A 21,544-nucleotide genomic window follows, 5' to 3' on the forward strand; every position below is an offset into this window, starting at 1 on the left:
TGTAAAGTAGCTAAAATCGTGCCACTGGAGGCACAGGGAATGTTCAGTGGTTCTATAAATGTTTAAGAAAATTATCAGCTTGGTTATAATCTGTAGCTTTGTCAGAAGGTTAATATGTTTTTAACGGCTTAATTCTTGTTTTCACTCTACTATTCATTCATTATTCATCGTATTTCATGTGGTACCTGCCACCTATCTGATTAACGAAGGCTAGTTGGAGTGTTTTTAGATCTAATCACTGCTGCTTCATAGTTTTGTAGGAAGGGGTGGATCCACTTGTGCCTGAAGGTCTGGAGAATAAGTGATAGACTTTGTAAAATTACCATGTATGCGGTACTTTTGGTCATCTGGAGGGCTGACTTCTTTTCTATTAGAATAATAAGGCAACTTAAAATGCATGTTTTTCAGATATGTTTTTAAAATGAAACAATCTGGAATTATATTTGTGTGTATATATATGTACAATAAAACAGAGATAATATTGCATTTTAAAATCTTTCATATATGCACATGCACGCATATGTATGTATATGTATATATATAAATATGTATACATATATGCATACATATACATGTATAAACATATATATGCTTGTATATTTGTATTCAATAAAATGAACTATTCCATTTCTCTACCACTGTGATTTTTGAGGAGCAAAAGAGATCCCAATTTTCTTAGCTTTTTATCTCCTAAAATTGGAACTTTAGCTATTGAAACTGTTGTTTAAATATGTCAATGGACAAAATTTTATGGCTTATAAATGGTTTCATCAAACTCTTCCAGCTTTACCTCTTCAATCTGCTGCTCCCTGTCAAGCAGGGTTTTCGTTTGTAAACTATTTGGACAGAACTGTTACGATATTGAATAGTGCTTGCTTTAGAGGAAGATTGTTGTGCATTCAAAAACAGCATGGGCGCAAAGAAGGACTCTGTGAATATAAAGCAACTTGTTTTTTAAAAATTTGTTTCATTAAAAAAAAAAAATCACTGTCTCTGAAGCAATGAAATAATAGATGTGTGTATACTGTTAACCTGAAAACTTGGTTAAAGAAAAGGCAACAGGCTAAATGCCTACATTTTATGATTTAATTAATTAATTAGTTCCCTATTAAAGAAAACGGTAACATAATGCATTATGGAGCCAGAAAAATGTTCTGGCTACCCAGTACAGAAATCTTCTGGCTTATATACATTTTGCCGTGAGAAAAGAACTCTCTTAGTTGAACAAATCATAAATTTAGTAAGACAAGACAATTAACAAAGTAGTGTCGGTTGGGCCTTGCGATTCCAGGCTGTGTAAACATATGTCTCTGTGACATACGATAAGAAAATCCCACCAGGCTTCCTGTCCTAAACAGGTACTCGAAATAACTGACACAGGAAAGGGTAAACAAAGTTTCAGTTGAAATTACAACCTAAGATGTCTATATTTTCTTTACCATCAACATGCCATAACATATGTCTACAAATATTAAGATATGGAAAACGTTCCATTATTCAAGATAGTGTCTTAGGTTAAAGGTCTCTTAAGGATGTTAAGTCATCCCTGGCTGGCTTTTGTTGACATAGGAAGAGGCATTCTCTGAGTTTGCTTCAGAGAGAACAAAGAGATTATTCCAAAATTTTATATTAAACATTATCAATACATTCACATGTTCATATGTGTGTAGGTGTGTGTGAATGTGTAAACCGTTCTCTGCTGAATAAAAGATTGATTGCATAGGGAAATAAAAGTAGACAGGAAGAAATTGCATTAAGATGAAATTAATCAGATGGAATTTAAAGTATTTGCCCCTAAAATAAGAAAGGGAACATATAGTTGCTGATAACAATTGGATTGTCTGAGTACTGAACTGGTATCCAAGAAATCTTTACAGATCTAGAGGAAGGCTTCCATTGTGAACATCTTTGGAGGAGTTTATGGATAAATACTGAGAAGAATTCCAAAGAAAGAGAAGGTGTGTATGTGACAGGGTGTGTACTGTTGGAGGTAGCAGAAATAGTGATACCATCATGGGCACCATTGAAGCCTAAGGGTAAACTTAATACACCTGAGTCACATACCTGTAAAAATCCATCCGTATGCATTGCACATGGAAGGTCTGTTTTTATACAAGTCTAGTTCCTAATATCTAAAAGCACAGCATGTCTGATCTATTACATTTTTCTTTAACAATCATGTGGATCCTGACTAAATGAGGTTGGTTCTTTGAATACAATAGACATCCCAAGAAATAAATTACATTTTAAAGATTTTTTTCATGAATAAATTGTACCTTTAGAGGAGAGATAATGTTTGTCCTAACATAGAAGGGATTTAGAAATGATTACTGGCCTTGGGTTAAAAGCAGGTTTTATTTAATTTTGAATGGAATTATTTTCTATTAACACATCAAAGGCAAATTGATTTTTTTTCTATGAGAAGATTGGCTTTTTAAATTCTGTTTTTTCATTATTCTTCAAGTGCTCCCATTCTACTATATGTGTTGTTGAGTTGTATCAGTCATGTCCTATTCTTCATGACCCCATTTGGGGTTTTCTTGGAAAGATACTGAAGTAGGTTGCCATTTCCTTCTCCAGCTCATTTTGCAGATGAGAAATCCGAGGAAACAGGGATAAGTGACTCGTCCAGGGTCACACATCAAGACTGAATTTGAACTTAGGTTTTCCTGACTTCAGTTCTAGCTATCTTCTATCCACTGTGCCATGTAACTGCCTTATTATAATGAGTCCTAAAAGGAAAGCTGGCAAAATAATTATAAAGCACCAAGTAGCAGTGTAGAGTAGAGGTGTCAAACTCAAATAGAAATGGGAGTCACTAATCTGTAGATAAAGTTCCCCTTGGCTGCATATTGTCAGTTTTAAAATGTTATTTATGGTTTATAATATTTTTATTTATTAAATATTCTTCAATTACATTTTAATTTGGTTCAGGTCACACTTGGAAGTGTTGTTGAGTGTTTAGCACAGACACCTTTGGTGTAATGGATAGAGATCCGTAAGCAATAGTAGCAATAGTAGATTTGGAAAACTGGATAGCACCTCAAAGTGTCCTCTAGACTTGGTGATTCTGTGGATTTGGATTCCCAGCAGCTGATGTAATGGATAGAACACTAGACATCAGTGAATAAAACTAGGCAAGAACTGAGGCAAGAGATGGTCCAGTTTGCCTTCACAAAAGAATCAGTTTGGGAGGGGAAGACCCTCAGTGTTTCTGGCCAGAACACTCACTCTACGCCATCAAAACCCGAACAGTGAACTAGTGAGACTTCAGCTGGGACCTATTATTGGCCAATCAGTGAGAGCCAGAGTGAATTGAGTTTAAAGGTATAGTCAAGTAGCTCCATTTGAATGCCAGAGGGCTTTATCAAAATCTGGTTTTCCAGAGCTGTATTTCAAGAAGTTGTAAATGAAAACTACATGAGACTAAAGAGTTAATTGTCTCAGTTTCCCAGAAAAAAAAAATGAGTAGAGAGCAAAAAGATATCTAGCCTCCAAAGCCAAAGATATCATGTGAAGTATATGTGTTTTCTCAGACCAACTGAGACCCTGGCAGGGCTTTAGCTTAGAAAGGCCACAGATCCTATCTACCATTGGATCCAGGGCCATCATCAGTCATCCTTGCCTTTGTCATCTCTAATGTTGTTTTGGTTTTGCTTAATTGATTCTGCACTTGCTAATTCAAATCTCATTTCTCTAAATTCTTCATATCCACTGTTTACTACCATACACTATAATATGCTATTGCATTTGTGTTGTGTAGGTTGTTTGTTCTTAACCTTGCCCTAGCTGATAGGCATCTATTTTGTTTTCTGTACTTTGTTATCACAAAGAGTATTGCTTTGAATATTTTGATACATTTTGGGCATTTGTTTTACTCTTTTTCTCCCCCTGGCTTATGTGATTAGGAGTGGAATTTCTGGGTCAAAGGATATGGACAGTTTCATTGGTTTTCCTGCAAAATTCTAAATCTATATCTCTAATGGTTAGACCATTTAATAGGTGGGCCAACAGTATATTAATATGCATGTCTTCCCATAGTCTCTCCCAAATTAATTGTTCCCAATTTTTGTTATCTTTTCCAGTTTTCAGGATATAAGGTAAAATCTCACAATACCTTTAATTTGCTTTTCTCTTATTTTTAGTGATTTGGAATGTGTTCATGTGGTCATTTGTATATATATATATATATATATATATATATATATATATATATATATATATATATATATAAAAATACATGCATATAGATATGCAATATATACATGTATATGAATATATAGTAGTTCCTTTTGGGAAAAGTGTTCATATCCTTTGAGCACTTATCTAACAGGGATGCAGTGTCATTTCTGTTTAATTCCACAAGCACACTTTATGCTTGGATGTTTCTCTGTTATTACGTTCTAGTAGAGTGGAGGGTAGATCTGTGATTCGATTGCTATAGGAGCTCCTGACATAAAAACTCTCTCTACCAAAGCAGATTGGGAACATTTTCACAATTTATCATCTTAGAGATTTCCCAGAAGGCTGTTGTTATTGTTTGTCTTTTATTTGAGAAAAGGGCCAATGACCAGTGATATCACAGGAGATGTCTTGACTCTTGCATGAATTGGATTTAAGTGAGGCAGAGTTGCACAGAGTCCTCAGCCTCACTCTTTCTTCCTAAGTCATCGAAGTCTAGTAGCATTACAAAAGTTAGGGAAACGGTGGGTGACCATGGTGTCCACGTCTGATTAAACTCTAAGCACTCCACAGGACCTGCTTCAGCTGCCTTCAATTCTTCTCATCTGCCCATTCCACCGGGAAAGTCTTCACATGCTTGGTAGATTCACTGACAGATTTGAGGCCTTTCTGTTACCCTCAGCATGGTTTAGTTTATCTGCCAGGATGGTTTTACTGGGGTATGGCCGCTGTGCATACTACAGCTTCTTGGAGCCACAGGTGAGAGCTGGGAGACAGATGGATGAGCAGCCCTGAAAAAGGCTCGACAATTCCTGGGAGACCCTGAGAGGTTAAATAACAGGATCACACAGCTAGTCTGCAACTTCACTGATCCGTCCATTATAATGATTCACTGCTTGTTGACCAGATATGTCAGAATCCAAACCATAGCATCACTGAGTCAGGGGGCACATTAGAAATCATATATCCTGATTGTCTATTAAGACTATTGATATTATTGCTTATTATGGCATTGGAAATATAGATATTTCTGTTACAGGATTAACTGGAAAAAAAGTGGTCAAAAGATCCAAATCCATAGGTTTATCTGGGTCAGAATGAACACTAAAGGTCATCTGGTCCTTGCTTCCACCTTATTTTATTATCGGTTGTGTGACCTTGGAAAAATCATTTAACTTCTCTGGATTTCAATCTGTCACTAAAGTGCTTTAATAAAATAAATTATACCATTCCCAGATGGTGTTGAAATAGTCCAGGTTTCAGAAAATAAGGGTCTGAATTAAAACGGTGAAGAAGGGGAAATAGATGAAAGATATTGTAAAGGAAGAAATGACAAGATTCTGCAAGAGTAAGTGTGAAGTTGGGGGTGATGTAAGGTTGGGAGACTGGGTGACTGGGAGCATAATGAAACCTTCAGCAATAATATGGAAGTTGAGAAGAGGGGGATGTTTTCGGGAAAGATAGTGACTTTTGTACTGGATTTGTTGTTTATTTATATGATTCCAGTTTCAGATGTCCTAAAGGCAATTGATGAGGAGAGAAACTAAACCTAGATGTGTACATCTTGTCACCCTCACTCTAATTGAACCCATGGGCACAGATGAGATCATCAAGTGAGAAAGTAGAATAAATATTTGTTGAATAACCTGTGAAATTCAATTATATGTGTGGAAATTTGAGCATTATTATTTATTTTTTCTTGGCTTATAATGTCTTAGTGGAGAAATCTTTCTTTTAAATCAGTCTTAAGAATACAGATCTAAAGATATCTGTATCTAAAGATCTAAATCTAGTCTATTGCAAAAGAGTTTTGGATTTGATTTCAGAAGACTTCATTTTAAATCTCACTTCTAGTATTTATTATTTGTGTGACCTTGGGCAAATCACTTGATTTTCTGGACCTTAGTTTCTTCATCTGTAAAATGAGGGAGCTTAAGTAGTTGATGTCTCTGGTATCTTTCAGCTTTAGATCTGTTATTCTTTTTGTCTGTGAATGTTGGCCAATATTTGGTAGCCGTGCCATACCCATACCTACACATACATGCACAAGTATGGCACCATTATGGCTAATGTCTTTCAATATAAAATTTATATATATATGACATATATATTCTTCTTCATAGTGAATTCATAAATATTTAGAATAAAATATATTCTGTTACATAACTTTTGTATTCCTTATAGCTTTTGTATGGTATCTGTCACATGATTTGGCTCCATCTTAAACTATAATAATATCCTTGAGGAGCAGTATGTGACCCATTCATACAAAAGAAAAAGATTATCCAAGAAAGCTTCCATTTTAAATTTATATTTTTGTCACTAACTTGTGTTAACAATTGTTGGTATGCACACATGAGTAAAAATCACAGAGGCAAATTTTGTGCATAGAAAAATTCCCTTGTGCATTTGCTAGCCCACTGAGTTGTGCCGTACCACCAGAAACCAGTAATAACAAACATAATTGAAACTAAGAAATACTTGCTACTATGACAAGAAAAGAGAATAGAACATTTATAGAGATTTCTAACAAAATAAAAATAACAATACCCCTCTCCAAAGACAGAATTGTCCAATTGAAAAGCAGACCTTTTCTATAATAGAAATAGGTTTATTTATTTCCTGAAAGCAGCTCGCAATACACATAGGAACAAAACAGTATTACAGAATGATAATGGAGATCCAAAGAAAGACTTTAAAAAATGTTCTTTGGAAACTGTCATTCTACACGTGGCATAATTACTGGCTGAAATTCTGAGAGCACATCAGAGGGCTAAGAGATTGCTTTCCTGAACTGCTGGGGAAACATGCGTTTTCTGGGCTGAAAGCATCCGTTTATTTATTGGGCGGATTTTTTTCATGGACACGCATTCAGGTAGCCTCTTTGTGAACAGTATCTGCTGAAGAATCAGGCCAGAATGATGTGCTTTTAAAAGTATTAATTTATTTTTTAAAGGGAAAATCAGATGTTCCCATTTTAATGCTAACCATTTAAGACAGGGATACAAAGGCAAAGCTGTTACTTACAGTCCTACTACCTTTCCAGTTCAAAATAAGAGGGAGTGGGCCCCATTTAGGAATGATGGACACATCTATTACTTCTTCCTTTTGTCTTTGGCAGTCTCAGGCAAAACGTGCTTTTGTCAGAACATTCCTTGCTATCTTGATACCCCTTTTCCTCCCTTTTCCCATTTTCAGATCGAAATAGAAGCCTTAACTTGATCTGAAACCCCTCTATCCCAAAGTGGGCAACCGTTAACTTGACAATAATTATGATGGTTCCAGCAGCAACAGCCAGTTGCTTTGACAAATACCTGCAAAATTACAGCTGATCTATTTGCATGCAATGTTATGTTAACAGCTGAGATTCCTTGATTTTGTGGAGCCAGGGTCCAGTACAAGTTTGAGTCAGTCTATATAAAGATGTAATGCCTTACTTTACCATTTATAAGATACTTTCAAATGCATTTGCCCATTTTATGTGTATTTCTTTTGAGTCTTACAATAACCCTATCACATAGGAAGGAGTACCAGTATTCCCATTTTACAGATGTGAAAACTGAGGCTTACTACTCTCATTTGTATATACTTTAATTCAGGGGTGTTCTGGAGCTGTGTAATGTACATAATACATTTGTTGTTCAGTCACTTCAGTCATTTCTTACTCTTTGTGACCCCATTTGGGGTTTTCTTGGCAAAGATACTGGAATCATTTGCTTTTCCAGCTCATTTACAGATGAGAAAACTGAGGCAAACAGGCTTAAGAGCTGATTGTTGAATTTTCAGTGAATCATTTACACCCCAGAATTTAGCAATCAAGACTTAACTTATTGTTTTGTCGATTGCCTAGACTTAAGAAAGTGTTGGTAAATCAGATTAAACAAAAAAGCATGTTTACATTTCCCCCCAAATCCCCAGCCTGAATGTTAAATGAAGTCATCCCCAGCTTTGAGACCTGGTAAATGTAGCCTAACAACAACAAATATAACATATATTTGTTTTAACATTTGCCAAGTGCTTTACATCTTCATCTCATTTGAGCCTTGTGACATTCCTGAAGTAACTATGATTTACATAACATAGTAGAATACATTATGTAACAATGAGAAGATGATATGAAGAGTGACAGCCAACCTCTGTATTAGTAAAAATGTTTATGAAGTCCTGTAGCTCAATACTCTTTTAGATTTCTTACCAATATTTGCTCACCAGGTTCTGGGTTTGCTTTTTTCACTAAACATTTCGATGAGCTGACTCTATTGAGATTTTTGTACCTTTCAGTTCTATTTTTGTCCCAAAAATATGATGTCAATTTTATAGAGCAAACTCAATTTTTCCAGTTTGTAAAAGCAACTCCTTTAGGCTAGAGCACTTTTGACCTCTCTCTAGTCACTAAGCTATCGTTTGGTATATTGAATAAAAATTTACCAATTTATCTTATTAACTTGAAAGGAGTAGCACAGTGTTTCCAAACTAGGGAGCTGCTTCTAGTTCAAGGGATAATACGTATTTTCATCATTGTTAATAGATTTATTTCACCTCACTCTAAAGGCTAGTTGGTACAGTTTTTGTAAAGAATGCTGAATTTGGAGTCAGAAGAGCTGGGTTCAAACCCAAGCTCTGCTGTTTACCAATTCTACGAACATAGAAAATTCATTCAGTTTCTGAAGCATCATGTATCCATTATATATTATGGAGGCAGCTAGGTGATTTAGTGGATAGAGCACCAGGTCTGGGATCAGGGAGGTCTGAGTTCAAATTTGTCCTCAGATACTTAGTAGCTATGTGACTCTGGGCAACCAGTGTTTGCCCTAATCCACTGGAGAAGAAAATGGCAAGGGTCTAGAAAACCCCATGGACATCTTTGTCAAGAAAATCCCATAGACAGTATTCGCATGCTATATAGTCTATGAAATCAAGAAGAATTGGGTAAAACTGAAGAACAACAGCTATGCATCGAGCACTTTGCTTAGTAATGGGGATACATATTCAAAGTCTGAAACAAGATGTGCATATACGTTCTACCCTGCCCTACTTTACCATTCTTATTATATGGTACCACACCATACTTTACTATACTGTGCTATCCTATACTTTTGTTGTTACTCAGTCATTTCAGTCATATCTAACTCTTCATAATCCTGTTTGGGGTTTTCTTGGCAAAGACACTAGAGTGGTTTGCCATTTCCTTTTTCCTGCTCCTTGTACAGATGAAAAACTGAGACAAACAAGGTTAAGTGATTTGCTTAGGATCACACAGCTGGGAAGTGTCTGAAGCTGAATCTGAAGCCAGGAAGATGAGTCTTCCTTACTCCAGGCACAGACACACTGTGCCACCTAGCTCCCCACTCTACTACATTGTACTGTACTATACTGTGCTTCATTATAGTGTACTGCTCTATGTTATACCGTACTACACTGTACTATACTGTGCTTCATTATAGTATACTGCTCTATGTTATACCGTACTACACTGTACTACACTATTTTATTCTTTTTTGTACTATGCTATTTTATACTAGGCTATACAACTCTATACTGTACTATATTATACTACACTATACTTTATTATGCTATATTATATGATATATATACACAATATTATAGTATATGTATATATATACATATATATACACTGCATTATACTATGCTATACTACTCTATACTGTGCTGTGCTACACTATGTTATGCTATACTCTACTGTTCTGTTCCAGACTAGACTATACCATGCTCTTCTGTACTGTACTCTAGTATCCCAGACAACACTATTCTGTACCTGACTCTTTGATCCTTTCTTATACTCTGCTATACTCAATTACTGTATATTCTACTACACTACTGTAGGCTTGTCTCTCCTCAACTGTTATTCCACCTTCTTCATCTTTCTGCAGCACTGAAATAGTCTTTTATCTGAGATTTTTTTCCTAATCAAAGAATTATACAATTCTAATACAATTCTGAGGTTGTAATGGCCTAAAAGATCATCTAGTCTAGTGTAATCCAATTAGAAGAGCTTAATCCAGCAATACTCTACTATTGTATACTCTACTGTACTGTTCTGTACTTTACTATACTATTCTATATTCTTCTACACTGTATTGTTCTTTGCTATCCCATCCTGTATTATTCTGGGCTGTTCTATACTCTACTATTCTATTTTATCCCATATTCTACTATATTCTACTATGCTATATTATTTTATACTCTACTATACTATTCTGTATTATACTGTTCTAAATTCTACTATTCTGTACTATGCTCTACCCTCCTTTCCTACCCTATCCTATCCTGTCCTGTCCTGGCCTGGCCTGGCCTGGCCTGTCCTGTCCTGTCCTGTCCTGCCCTGTCCTGTCCTATCCTGTGCTGTCCTGCCCTGTCCTGTCCTATCCTATCCTATCCTATCCTATCCTATCCTATCCTATCCTATCCTATCCTATCCTATCCTATCCTATCCTGTCCTGTCCTGTCCTGGCCTGTCCTGTCCTGTCCCGTCCCATCCTGTCCTGTTCTGCCCTGTCCTGTCCTATCCTGTGCTGTCCTGCCCTGTCCTGTCCTATCCTATCCTATCCTATCCTATCCTATCCTATCCTATCCTATCCTATCCTATCCTATCCTATCCTATCCTATCCTGTCCTGTCCTGTCCTGTCCTGTCCTGTCCCGTCCCATCCTGTCCTGTCCTGTCCTGTCCTGTCCTATTCTGTCCTGTCCTGTCCTATGCTGTACTATCTTATCCTATCCTCTCCTGTCCTGTCCTGTCCTGTCCTATCCTGTCCTGTCCTGTCCTGTCCTGTCCCATCCTGTCCTGTCCTGTCCTATTCTGTCCTGTCCTGTCCTATGCTGTACTATCCTATCCTATCCTCTCCTGTCCTGTCCTGTCCTGTCCTGTCCTATCTTGTCCTGTCCTGTCCTGTCCTATTCTGTTCTGTTCTGTCCTGTCCTATGCTATCCTATACTATCCTGTCCTATCCTATCCTATCCTATCCTATCCTGTCCTATCCTTTTCTGTCCTGTCCTGTCCTATGCTATCCTATCCTATCCACTATTATTCTGTACTACTTATTCAGTGCTCTTCTATTCTATACTGTACTATTCTGTACTCTACTATACTATAATTACTACCCTATACTGTATGTATTACTCCACTTGATTGCACTATAATTATATAATGTTATATTGTTTTGTTAGGATCTTATTGTATGGTATAATATACTCTCTACCCTGTATTATATAGTGTATGCATTACTTAGCTATACTACTATTATAATGCCATATTAATTAAAAACTATTATATTCTACATGTAATATAGAATATACTCTATATATTTTGGGTTACATACCTCACAATATTGCTGTGAAAGAAATTTTGTGAACTTTTAAATACTATGTCAGTTATGAGATTTATTGCCATTTTCCCTACCACTTTGCCTAGAAGAGTAATGTTAGAACTCTGAAAAACAAAAACCCTAAAGTATCTTCCTAGAATTTAAAAATATTGTGACTATAACATGTAAAAGTTAAGGGCATAAGTCACTGTATAAGCAGACATGCCTCAGGCAGCCTCGTATTTGTTTCTATGAAAATCTGTGGCTAAGAGCAGAAATTCTCCAGTACTTGATGTAAATGCCTCTTGGAACTCTTTTCAAATTTTGAGACATGACATCCCACGTTCCTTAACTCCCCTTTCCCCTTATAGCATGACTACAAAGCCCGAATTATGAGAATAGTAAGCCATAAAAGCTCATTGAGGAAATGTAACCGTGATGTCCTCTCTTTTCTTAGTAAAGAAGATGCTTGGGATGGCACTAAACTCATAAAAACCAGGGCATAGAACTTAAGACAGTGTAGCTAATGGAAACAGCAAGAAGTTTCTATAAAATCATGGTTAATAAGTTTTGAAATGGAACTGCATACTACTCCTGTTTAAGAACGTCTAGTCAGATATTAGACTGAATACATACGGTACCTTTACATCTTTATGAACAGTAAATCTACATGGACCATCATTGTCTGACGCAGTGATGAACTGAAGTCTAGTCTAGTCTTCCCTCTTACTGACCATGTAACCTTTGGTTAGTTACTTAATCTCTCTGGGTCTCAGTATCTGCCTTTAAAAAAGGAAGTTGATGATACTTGAACTTCTGTTCATGAGGTGGATGTGAGAAGTTAATGAATAAATTGTATGTTAAATACAATACAAATAATAACATTAACATTGGCTCGTATTGGTATAGTTTGGTGTTTGCAGAATGCTTTTCCCACAACATTGTAATGAGGTAGAACTGGAAGGAGCTTTGGAGGTCATCTCGTAAAACCCCGTTATGTTACAGATGGGGAAACTGAGTTGGAGAGATTAAGTAATTTTTCTAAGGTGGCATAGGCAATAAAGTGAGAGAGCTGGGATCCAGCTCCCCTCCCTTTAAAATCGGTGCTCTTTTCACTGCACCACAGCACAAGTGTTGTATGGCATTTGATGGAAGAGGAAAGTTATTTGTGAATATGATATCATTATTATTTAAAGCAGGGAAAACAATTTGCAGTGACTTAGTTTCTTACAACAGCAGATTAAAAATTACCAGACCAGCATGACTGTTAGATTATTTCTTAACTAATGTTAATCTAATTGAAATCAAGTAAATTATGATTTAAAGAACGTTTTTGAACAAGACAATTTAGTCATCCCTTCATATCAAAATGGATTTGTGGTGAATGCATATCTAATCATAATCATAATTAAGCAACCAGAGGTAGATGGTATGTACTTGGAAAGAATTATGTGTTTGATATTTTTCAACCTCCCCAGATTTGGTTTACAAGTATTGGAAGATGAACTATCTTTGATTAAAAAGATGAATCAAAAATATTCAAGGGATATTTTTACTGTACTGTTTTGGGTTGACAAGATACCATTTCACTGCAAAGAAGCAAGTGGGCACTAGGCTTAGGTTGTGTTGTCCTGTTGGTGTTTTTCTTGTTTGGTTTCTGCCAAAGTGATTTGGGAGGTTAGGGTTGGTGTTTCCAGCTTATGCAATGAAAAAGCTGTACCCCTAACACCTCTCTTTCTCTTCTCTCCTCTGCTCTCCTCTCCTCCTCTCCCCTCCCCTCCCCTCCCCTCTCCTCCCCTCCCTTCTCCTCTTTCTCTCTGCTTTTCCCTCTCCTTTCCTCTTCTCTGTCTCCCTTTCTCTTTCCCTCCCTCCCTTTTTCTTTTTTTTCTCTCTATTGAAACATTTCACCAAATATAGGTTAGTTTTTTAAAATAATATTCTGATATTACTAGTTTTTCTTTAATCAACATTAGATTTCCTACTATGTACTTGTAGGTTTAAGAAAGAGGAAAAAATAAACTGACATAAATAGAAGCTCTGAAAAGAAGTGTACACAGACTAGTTAAACACAAGGTGTTATGGTCAGGAGGGTACTAGCAGCTGAAGAAGGGGATCTTTAATACCAACATTATTGTCTTTACCTGAAATCTTCTCCACAGAAGGTATGGCCTTATCACCACATCACAAACAAATGATCACAACTCATGAGCAGACTTAACTAGTTACTCATTGGAGCTGTAATTCGCCCCTTCATATACATGCTCTCTTAGAAGGAAGGTAAATGTACAGAGAGACTCATAGTGTTAGTTAGTTAGTGAATAGCCACTCAGCTATAAGAATGAAAGGTGCAACTATAAAAAGGGAAAGAAAATGTGTCCAGTAAATGGGCTAGCTGAATTTGCCAAAGTTTAGCATCCTTTTCTCTAAGACACCCATTTTAGGTTACTTTTTCATCTCTTAAACTAGTATGCTTTGCATAAGCAATGTAATTAGTGACCAGTGAATGAAAATTTTTAAGTTAATTTGCAGACAGGTAAGACACTATTCTATTATCTTTGGACAGTGTTCTGCCTTATCTGTGTGTTTATAATGCCCAGTGAAAGTAAAAGTATATTCATATATGTACCTGAAGGCTAATCCTGATTGCCATGGAGAGAGAATGGGTTAATTCACTCTTCTTTCTTTAATAGGAGTATATGGAGGACTGTATTTTTACATTGTCCCTGCATTTCCTTTTACAGTCTGTCCTTCATCCTGGCCAGACCACAAGCTGGTGCATTTGATAACAAGCTAGACATGTCTTGTGGTTTGTGCTGTAGTCAGACTCCTGCCTGCAGTGTGTATAAATATTTGATATCGTAGCTTCTGACTCTCAAAGTTGAGCCTCTTTTGTACTTTTGTCCCTTACTTGGATACTACCTAAATGCTAAAGTTTTAAAGTTGCTGGGGGAAGGGAAAACTGGGAAAGCCAGAGCTGTATTTAAAGTATTGTCAGCGTCCTTTGGGAGTTGGTTGTGAACACCAAGGGCAGTGAGGTGGCACAGTGGACATAGCTCCAGTCCTGACTGGAGTTCAGATTCAACTTGTGACACTTATTAGCTATGTGACCCTGTGTGACTTAAGCAAGTTGCTCAATTTTTACTTGCCTCATTTTCCCCAACTGTAAAATAAGGATAACAGCACCTACCTCTCAGGATAGTCATGAGAACCAAATGAGATAATAATTGTAAAGTGCTTAAGTACAGTGCTTGGCATATACTAACTGCTACATACATGTCAGCTGTTGTTAACTATTATTATTATACTGAGTAGACATGGTTCTTTGAAGAAATTGAGTCTTCTTCTCTGAAGTTCTTGACTAATTAGGAATCCTTGTAGTCATGGGATTTGAAAAAAAGACATGTGAAAGAGAAAGTGACTTGAGAAGATTTTTGCCTTAGTTCCCCATCTGTAAAATGAGATGGAGAAGGAAATGGCAAACCACTCCAGTATCTTTGCCAAGAAAACTCCAAATGGGCTTGTGAAGAGTTGGGCACAGCAACTGAACAACAAAGGGGGTATGTAGGATGGTTTACTAAATGGAGACAATTAAACTTGTTCATATGCTTAGTAAAACTTATCCCATATTTGGATTTGAATTTTCTAAATATCACAATTTTTGAGAACCATTGCTATCTCTATCCCTTCGGGAAAAATGTGGTCATTATGGTTAAGTCTAGGTCACAGGATTGCCTTGTGTCTTAAATTATCCTTCAGGATTTCTGCCCATTGCTCCTGGTGTCCTGGAGCAGGGAGAGCTACCTATCTATTTGATCCTTGAAACTGTTTCCTTGTGGATGCTCCTAGATTCAATCTGTATCTATGGCATAAAGGGAATATAGATGAATTGGCTTTAATGTTTTGCTAACTAACAGCCTCCAGGTCTTCCCTCTTCCTTTTTCTTAAGGATTTATATGATTTTATGTAGTTGAAAAGCATCATTCTGGATAAATGACTCTTGAGAATACTATGGTTTATGCATTAAAAGAACTATTGAATTTTAAATTTGTATCACACCATGCAGCAAACACACAGAATTAACAGTAGTTATGTATTCTATTGGTTAACCCCTTAAGAAAATCAGAAAACATTCTACTTGGTTCTTTTTTTTGTCTTGACTTTTGTCTTGACGCTGGACTTCAGGGACCCTGGAGGAGATAGTGAGATGGATGATTTGCACACCCCTGTTTCTCTTAAATCCAGTTCACATGCAAGTCTCCTGATGTCAATGGTCCAAGGACCAACAGTAACCATAAGAAAAGTGAATGATGAGAAAGATTAATCAGGAAATATCTTTATCTCTCTCCCTCAAATCATCTTCAAAGAATCCTTTCCAAAGAATATGTTCCAGTCTTCCATATTCAGATATGATGCAGGCCATGGTTGAAGAGATCCATGCAGGAGTGGTAGCTATAGTGTTTGCACGAGATGATTCTGTTTGGTTAGCAGCTATTCCCACTGTTTATGGTGTCAGCCGTTGTTCAAAGCTCTGCCTCTTGCTGCTGCCTCTGTTCCATGGCATCCCAAAGTTATGTTGTGCCCCTTGGAGGTATATTTCACAGTTCTGGTTTTGTATTTCTTTTGCCTGCTCTAATTAGAATTGTCCTAGTTTCACTACTCCAACCTTACTATCATGTTAGCTTTTTTGCATAAATGTATCATTCTGTTGACTTATACTAAGCTTTCAGTCAATCAAAATCCCAAAATATTTCCCACATAAATTACTGTCTAGTGCGAAATTCCCCAATCTTTATTTGTGCAGTTGATTCTTTTTTTTTTTTTTTAGGAGAAGATGCGTAACTTTGCCATTCAGTTGTTTTTCAGTTGTGTCTAATTCTTCATGATCCCGTTTGGGGTTTTCTTGGTTTGCCATTTCTTCTATAGCTCATTTTACAGATGAGGAAACTGAGATAAAAGGGGTTAAGTGACTTGCCTGGGGATCAAATAGGTAGTAGGTCAGATTTAAATTCAGGAAGATGAGTCTTCTTGGCTCCAGGCCTGCACTCTATCTATTGTACCACTTACCTACCCCTGGCTCCCTGGAATTGAACCCGAGGCTCCTATATGACAGATGGGGATACTTATTAATAGACCATCATTTTACTTATTAGATATAATTTTGTTCTATTTTATTCACTAATCTGTCTTTTCCTGGTCTCTTCATAAAGACATCCAATGAATTTGCTATTATTCCTGGCTTCCTGTTAAGTGAAAATTTCAATAATCTCTTTTTCCATCCAAGTAATTGATTAATATATTGACTAGAACAAGAAGAGTGCAGTGATGTAACACTGCAGACCTGCCTCAAGGTTACTATTGATCAATATGGTGAAATATTGGGCATTGTATAAAAACATTCACCCAATTTCAATTATTAGCACATAAATACTATATGATATTAGATAATTAGATAGACTATAGATTGATCAATATATAGATAGAAAATAGCCTAATTACTAAGTGCTTACTATGTGCCAGGCACTGCACTAAAGGAAAAAAACAAGAAGATGATAAAGTTAGAAATTCAACATATAAAGGGGAAGATGATCCAAGGGTCAGAAGGTGTTGCTGGAATGGGACTATAGGTTGAGCAGACAAGAGGGAAGTGAGTAACCTGGCTGGAACTTCTAAAAATATGGCATTTATAGACTAGTACTCACCAAATAGAGTTGGCCTCAGGGAAAAAAATATCCTGGGGGTTGAAGGTGGGAAGTAGGAAGAGGCTGCCAGTGTCAAGGTAGAGCAGAGCTAAGATTAAGTCAGGACAGAAGTGAACAGTGTGACTGAGACTTCTGATAATCATGGCAGTTCTAAGCAAGGCCTCAGATTGATTATGCCTACAGTATTCTCCTGATCTATCAGACTATTAAACCTGTCAGCAAAGGAAATGAGGTTCACCTCATATGACTTGTTCTTAATGATATATCCCATTTCACATTCCTAGCATTTATAACCATCTTACTTTCTAAATGCTTAAAAATCATCCATTTGAAAATTTGAATACAGTACCTAGCACATAATAGGTAGTTAAATAAATGCTATTGATTTGAATTCTGTCACATGCCCTGATTATTTCGATAAAATCAGAAAATGTATGAGAAATATTTTGCAGCTATGAAATGACACATACATTTAAATCTATTGCCACCATCATCATTGTCATCTCTGGGTAATGTTCTGGGGGAACTCAGAAGCTGTCACAACCTGCTCTTACTACTGCTAAAAATCAATTTTTGTGAGGCCAGTTAATGGTATACTACAGGGGTCTTGCTAACACACTCTCTACCCTGTATGGCTTATAGCTGCTGTTCCAAATTGAACTAAATAATGTATAAGGTTTTTTTTCTATCTGCTGCAGCCTATGATTCTAGAATCGAAGACTCTGCACTCTTAGGTGGTGATGGTGATGATGGAGGGATCCAAACATCAGTATGTCTGTTTTTTGTTTTGCTGAGTTCACTAGATTCCTAATAAAATCCATGACCACCTCCATTTATAAATATAAATGGGTTGATGATGTTCACAAACATTTCCAAAGCCACTAACCAGCCAAAAACATTTCTTCTATGGTGATAACATAGCAGGTTCCATTGAATAAATAATGCTGTGTTAAGAAAAAAAAGTTTTGAGTTTTTTTTTTTGTTTTGTTTTCTTATGTGTTTTTATTCTCATCAATGCATTAAAACTACTTTGGAAGCAGATATTAAGCTAGACATCTGTTTTGGCAGAGAGTTTCTGAAACCAAGTTTTGAATTCTAGTCATTGGAATCCTGGGCAAGACCATATTGTTTTCTCCTTGCCCTGGGTAGAGAAACTGTAATGGGTGTGTTTGGACAGACACAGCTGAGCCAAGGCATTTGGTCTTGATTCTGTTTCAGTTTTGACATAAACAAGCATGTCAGTGACAGTAGGGTGGTGGTTTGAAATGCTCCAGAGAGCCTTCCAATGGGAACTGAGATAGTGAGGTGGCTTGAGTGTTCTCTCTGTCTCTGTCTCTTTCACTGTCTTTCTGTTTCTGTCTCTGTCTTTCTGAATCTCTAAGAAGGGGAGTAAAGCTAGATTGGACTAGAACTAGGTATGATTAGCAAGAGAATGGTGAAAGTTTAATTTTTCCTCTTATCAGCCTCTGTGTGCAGATAAGACATTTACTCTCATATTTCACTTTTTTCTATAAGATCTTCTTGATTTTGACATTAAACCATAACTCATCATGAATTCTCTGCCACTGTTATCTGTTGTCTGTGACATACTGCAAGAGTACAATAGTGAATAACTTGGAGAACTAGGCAGAGATTTAAATGTTCTAAAATTGCTGGAGTTTTTTGTTTTTTAAAACATGGGTTAGGGGCTCTGAGCTACCTATAATTAGAAGAGAATCTCATGATCTTGGTTTTATTAATAATTCTAATAAGCTTTTCAAAAGCAGAAGAGACTAATTTCATGACTCCTGGACCAGTCATCCCTCCCCTCCCCCAACTTCATTGAGTCATGAGTAAACAGACTTGAATTGCAGAAAGAAGCAGGCTCCTCAGACAAATTCACTTTCCATTCTTTTTAGGCAATTTATAGTTTTCTTAAGACTCTGGAGTGAATAGTAGAGAAAAGAAAAGGACTAAAGAATGACAGAAGTAGAACATCAAGCACCTAAGGAAAGTTTTTTAACCTGTTCCTTGTGAGGTACAAAACACTCCTTATCTTACTCATACTGTGTGCTCTAAGCTACCTTGTGAGACAAAGAAAGTCTAGAAGTGCTTCATCTAAAGGTTACCAAAAATCGAAGAAAGCAGCAACATGAAAATGGCTAGAACATGAAACCTCACATTGCGTTTTGGTTTATGCTGCCTATCCATAGTTCTAAGGAAGTTCACAGTTCTGAAAGAGCATAGTTAAAATCTAACTTCAGACATCTTCTTACTAGCTGTTGTACAGTTTTGTTTCCTGGTAACTTCTTCCTTCATTCCTCAGAGAATTATTTACTGATGTACAATGCTGATTGTGCCTTTTATTGAAGACTTGTATGACTCAGCTCTACTAAAGTATCTGAGGCTTAGTCAGGCACAGTGAGAGAACCTGGACACAAATGAAAATAGGAAGCAAACTTGTGTATGATGGCATCTAAAGGACATATGTGAAATTGGGAAGAGAGGGTGTTTTGGTTTCATGTTGGTCTTACATGTCTGTTTCACTGGGAATGTAAAGCTGTCTGAGAAAGGACCTCATTCACTCATTTATCTTTTGCCACTTACATACCTTCCCTGCTGCTGATGGCCTTGATGACCATTTGAAAGACTCTTTTGGTCCATCCCTTGGCATTTACGCTCTTCCTGTCCTGTGACAAGATGTGCTGAGGAATATCTTGTCTGCCCTCTCACAGATGATCTGCTGAGTATTCTTAGCCAGGGATTACTGAGTCATAGTGACATTCATAGCAGAGGCATTGTTGTTTGGCCGAAAGGGCAAAAGGTAAGTTTTCTGTGTCTTGGCTATTTAATCCATTATTTTATTCCTGATAGTTTTATTTCACTTAATTTTTGCTCAATTTCTCACTATTTAATCCATTTTTTCATTCCTGATATTTTAAAAAGTAGATTGTCATGTTCATCTTTCCTTTTAGTGACTTAGTTTCTGTCTGTACTTTGTTTGACTGAATTCACCTTAAGTGGTCGTTTATAATATTTGCCCAGCTTTTAGTCGCCATCCTAAGTATTTTTTAAGTCTCAGGGAAATGTCCTTAAAACCTACAAGAGTTATAGTAAAGTGGATGCTTTTACAATGTGATTGAGTTCAAGAAAATAAAGGGGCAATCAAGACATTTAAAGGGACTGAGGTGAAGAAAACATGTTAGAAATGACACTAGGAGAGAGGCAGCATGGAGTAGTGGGCAGAGGGTGACCTCAGGGTCAGGAAGACCTCGGTTCAAACCCTACCTCTGACATACTGGCTGTGTGAACCTGCCTAAATCACTTAACCTCTCAGTGTCTCAGATCCCTCCTTGGACAGTAACTTGCCAAGAGGCTCCTGACCCTACAGATAGAGGAAGTTTACTCACCAGGAAGTTCTTAGACCAATGAAATCACAGATCTGGGCTTCATAGCCACCACAAAAAGCAACCACCACCACAGCCACAGTAGCAAATGTAATTAAGATCAGAGGTTTATAGATCAGGAGATGGAAGGGAATTTAGAGTATACTTGAATTATCTACTTTGCCTTCTGCCAACAACAATCCACTACATTTGTTCCTTTTCGCTCCATACTTGGTAACAATGGTGTTTGCTTTGCCAGTCTAAAAGAAATGCTATTTCTGATACTCAACTGGGATAAATGGGATCATCAGCTTAGTACTGAAGATCTTGGAGGTCATTTAGTCCAATGGTATCAAACTCAGGTGATAATAGGGGCCAATAAACCATTCACATGAATCCATGAGGCCTGCATGTTGACTTAGAAAACCACATATTAATGACATGGGTTGGAGGGGATGTGGAAAAATTAGGACACTAAAACTCTGTTGGTGAAACTGTGAACTGACCCAGACAATTTGGAGAGCAATGTGAAATTATACCCAAAGAGTTATAAAACTGTATATACTCTTTGATCCAGCAATACCACTATTAAATCTATTTCCCAAAGTGATCAGCGCAAAAGGAAAAGAACTTAACATGTCCTAAAATATTTCTAGTATCTGTCTTGGTACTAGCAAAACTGGACATTGGGGAGCTCAAGCTATTCATCTCCAGAAAAGGAATTGATAAATAAAAGTATGCATGGTGTGATTTTATATATGTTTATAAATGTGTGTCAAATGGTGACCTTCTTTAGTGTGGGGTGAGGAGGGTGGAAGAGAGGCAGTTTGGAACTTAAAATGTAACAAAAAAATTAAAAAGCAAGTATGTTCTATTGTATTTTTTATTTATTTTTGTTAAGTATTTCCCAGTTACATTTTAATCTGACTTGGGCAACACCTGGGAATATTGTGAGAGGGTGAGTGTTTGACACTT

General features: G+C 36.8%; 1 protein-coding gene across 4 annotated transcripts in view; it reads left to right on the top strand.

The window, feature by feature from the left end:
* The window catches only part of DHRSX (dehydrogenase/reductase X-linked), a 421,270-nt gene that overhangs the window by 181,120 nt on the left and 218,606 nt on the right, over positions 1-21,544 (top strand). Inside the window, exon 1 of one of the 4 annotated variants that reach the window (XR_011968137.1) lies at positions 4,259-20,007. The exons of the other annotated variants lie outside the window; for them this stretch is intronic. The gene's annotated coding sequence lies outside the window, so the exon portion shown is untranslated. Of the gene's footprint in view, positions 1-4,258; positions 20,008-21,544 lie in introns of those variants that run through there. 4 annotated transcript variants of the gene reach the window in all.

Source organism: Notamacropus eugenii, chromosome 5, assembly GCF_028372415.1.
Source record: "Notamacropus eugenii isolate mMacEug1 chromosome 5, mMacEug1.pri_v2, whole genome shotgun sequence".
Classification (NCBI taxonomy): domain Eukaryota; kingdom Metazoa; phylum Chordata; class Mammalia; order Diprotodontia; family Macropodidae; genus Notamacropus; species Notamacropus eugenii.